At 48.7% G+C, this 3,527-nt stretch overlaps 2 protein-coding genes across 3 annotated transcripts in view; both read left to right on the top strand.

The window, feature by feature from the left end:
• DNAJC5 (DnaJ (Hsp40) homolog, subfamily C, member 5) overlaps positions 1-3,527 on the top strand; it is a 1,035,873-nt gene that overhangs the window by 796,293 nt on the left and 236,053 nt on the right. The window lies entirely within an intron of this gene.
• The window catches only part of ZGPAT (zinc finger, CCCH-type with G patch domain), a 36,569-nt gene that overhangs the window by 29,307 nt on the left and 3,735 nt on the right, over positions 1-3,527 (top strand). The window lies entirely within an intron of this gene.

The following is a 3,527-nucleotide window of genomic DNA, read 5'->3' as shown; positions in this document are numbered from 1 at the left end:
AGCCTTAAATTCTATTTTTTACTCTGGCTTCCTAGCAATTGCTTCTGTGTTTGCATATGGTAGTGGTCAGCCATTGATTTGGGCAAGAGGGTATGTCAAACACTGCTAATCCAAAGGCTCCCTGCCAGCCCGTGGGGTTTCAGAGCACGCTAGGAGTTCAGCCAGCCCCTCTCTCTTTGCTTTCGCTTTCCCCTGGCCGCTCTTGGAGCTCCCAACACCTGCAGTGGTTTCCTCCAACGCGAGCCAGGCCCTTCTCGGGAGAGCTGAGCCCTTCTGCGGCTCTCTGGTTTTCAGCGTCTTCCTGGTAAGTATCTGGCTGGCCCAGTGCTCACTCCGGCTGGGATCACAGCCCCAGATGATCAGGGCTGTCAGTTTTCTTTGTGTTTATCGAGTCACCACTTTTAACTACGAGGTCTGGGTTTTGCCTTCTGTCCCACATCCACCTCTGCTGGTGCTGGGTTTTGCAGCCAGCCCTGACCTGGTAAAACACTCAGGTTTGCTGACTCAGGAGTAGCAGCCAGTGGCAGCGCCAGGTGCAAAGGCTGCAGACTTCCCAGTGTTCTGACCCAAGGCCCAGCACTTTTCAAGAAAGATCTCTTCCCAGTGAGTTCTCAGCTTTGGTCACTTTCCCGAACTCTGAAAAGTTCTGAATCAGTGAGTTTTGATAATTTTGTCTAGTTTTAGATTTTTTTTTGAGACTGAGTTTCACTTCATGACCCAGGCTGAAATGCAGTGATGCGATCTCGGCTCACTGCAACCTCCGCCTTTTGGGTTCAAGTGATTCCCCTGCCTCGGCCTCCCGAGTAGCTATAATTATAGGCGCACACCATTACACCTGGCTCATTTTTAAATTTTTGGTAGAAGCAAGGTTTCACCATGTTGGCCAGGCTGGTCTCAAACTCCTGACCTCAAGTGATCCGCCCACCTCAGCCTCCCAAAGTGCTGGGATTACAGGTATGAGCCACCGCTTCCGGCCTAGATTCGATTCAACGACTTCTTTACTTGGGTGTGGCTGAAACTCTGAAGCTTCTTTTAGTTTTAGATGTTACTTGTTTTCGGGGTTAGTCTCTGCTTACTCTGGAGTGTATTTCTGTCAATGCTGTGAAGCAGGTAATTGGGTTGGGACCTTTAATGATCTTTAATGTATGAAAACCCAGTTTTTAATTTTCTCTTATGAAATCCGGGGTCTTTCTCCCCGCACCCCACCTGCGATGCTTTCTCTGCACATGAGGCTTTCTGTGATGGGGGCTCTCCTGGGGGCTCTCCTTCGCTCCATTGATCAATTCGCCTGTTCTTTTGGTTTTCAGTTAACTTCATGGATATGCCATTAACTCAGCTACTCTCCATGGTTAGAAATTTAGGTTATTTCCAAGTTTTTCATCTTTGGTTAAGTCTTTACTTGCATTCTCCTTAACAATCATGTCACTGAGGCGGAAGGATTACATGAGCCCTGGAGTTCAAGACCAGCCTGGCCAACATGGCAAGACCTTGTCTCAACAAAAAAATTCAAAAATTAGCTGGCATAGTGGCACACTCCCCTGGTCCCAACCACATGGGAGGCTGAGGCAAGAGGATTGCTTGAGCCCAGGAGGTCGAGGTTGCAGTGGGCACACCATGCACTTCAGCCTGGGCAAGACAGCAAGGCTTTACTGCACACACACACACAAAAAATCGTAGAAGTACTTTCTGGGTTAAAGAGTTTACAAATTTCAAGGCTTTTAATATTGTCAAATATTCTAGAAGAGGTTTAATTAACTGATGGTATGGGTGTGTTGAAGGGGCATATTTAATCGAGTTCACTCTGGGTTTAGCCCTTTCTTTTTGAATGTGTTCTCTGTTTCCCTTCAGCCAGTCTCTGCTGCAGTGCATTTGAGGCACAGTCCTGTAGCCCCTGGTTCTCCGTGGTCATTGGCAGGGCGCTGTGTGCCTACGAGCAGTAGGCACCAGAAGGAACTGCCCAAAATCCTGGCCTGGGGAGGTGTACGAGGCCACCTTTGTCTACCCATGAGACAAGCTCCCTGTCCCACCTCACTCTGCTCCGCCCACCCGTTCCCACTGGAAAGATAGCCCTGGCTGCATGTCATGGGCTGAAGGCCTGTCCTCAGTTGCTCTTGTTTTGTTGTTTTGGAGACAGCCTCACTCTGTCGTCCAGGCTGGAGTGTGGTGGCACAATCTCGGCTCACTGCAACCTCCGCCTCCTGGGTTCAAGTGATTCTTGTGCCTCAGCCTCCCAAGTAGGTGGGATTACAGGCACGCGCCACCATGCCCGGCTAATTTTTGTATTTTTAGTAGAGATGGGTTTCTCCACGTTGGTCAGGCTGGTCTTGAACTCCTGACCTCGTGATCCACCTGCCTCGGCCTCCCAAAGTGCTGGAATTACAGGCGTGAGCCACAGCGCCTGGCCGCTCAGTTGCTTTTGTGGGGTTAAAAGAAACTTCCTTTTGAAACGATGGCACGGCAGCAGTGGATGGCGGTTAGTTTTTCATGTCTTTATTTGGCAAAGTTGAAGATTGCGCTCCTGTCTGTCCACACATTTCCTTTTCATTCTCTCTCTCTGTGTCTTGGTTTTGGTTTTAATTTCACTGGTTCACTGATATCTGAAAGTCAAGGCACCGCTATTTCATAAGCAGGTTCTCCTGGTTTGGGGGAGGACTCAGTCACAGGAGCACATGCACACCCCCAACACCTCTGCCTTGATGAACTGGCGCTGTGGCTTCCTGTGCAGTGGTGAGACTGTGGGAGCTGCTGTCAAAAGGGTGCTGCCGCACTGGGACTCCAGCAGAGGCGATGGGACACACGGGGCATATTCTTCTGGAGCAGCCAAGTCCATCCTGAGAGAGAAAATGCGGGTGTCTGTGTGTGTGATGTGTGTGAGACTGTGTGTGCATGTGCATATGTGTGTAAAGTGTACAGTTGGTCCTTGGGGTGTGTGTGTGTGAGACTGTGTGTGTGTATGTGTGCATGTGCATACATGTGTAAAGTGTACAGTAGGCCCTTGTGTGAGTGTGTGTGTGAGAGACTGTGCATGTACATATGTGTGTAAAGTGTACAGTAGGCCCTTTGTGTGTGTGAGAGATTGTGCATGTGCATACGTGTGTAAAGTGTACAGTTGGCCCTTGTGTGAGTGTGTGTGTGAGAGATTGTGCATGTGCATACGTGTGTAAAGTGTACAGTTGGCCCTTGGTATCCGCAGGTTCCACAACCACCAATTCAACCAATCTCGAGTCGAAAATAATTGGGGAAGAAAAGGATGGCTGCATCTGTACACTGTATAACAACTATTTACATAGCGTTTACATTGTATCAGGTTCTGCAAGGACTCTAGGGATGATTTAAAGTATATGGGAAGATGTGCATAGGTTGTATGCAAATACTATGTCATTGTATATAAGGGACTTGAGCATCCTTGGGTTTTGGTGTCCACGGGGTTTCCCACGGATACCAAGAGACTACTGTATGTGTGTATGCAAGTGTGAGAGTGTATGTATATGCATGTATGTGTATATGTGCATGTCGTGTGTGCATGT

The sequence above is a fragment of the Colobus angolensis genome, unplaced genomic scaffold, assembly GCF_000951035.1.
Source record: "Colobus angolensis palliatus isolate OR3802 unplaced genomic scaffold, Cang.pa_1.0 Scaffold136, whole genome shotgun sequence".
Classification (NCBI taxonomy): Eukaryota; Metazoa; Chordata; class Mammalia; order Primates; family Cercopithecidae; genus Colobus; species Colobus angolensis.
Note: the sequence above shows the minus strand (reverse complement) of the source record. Positions and strands in the feature narration are given on the sequence as shown.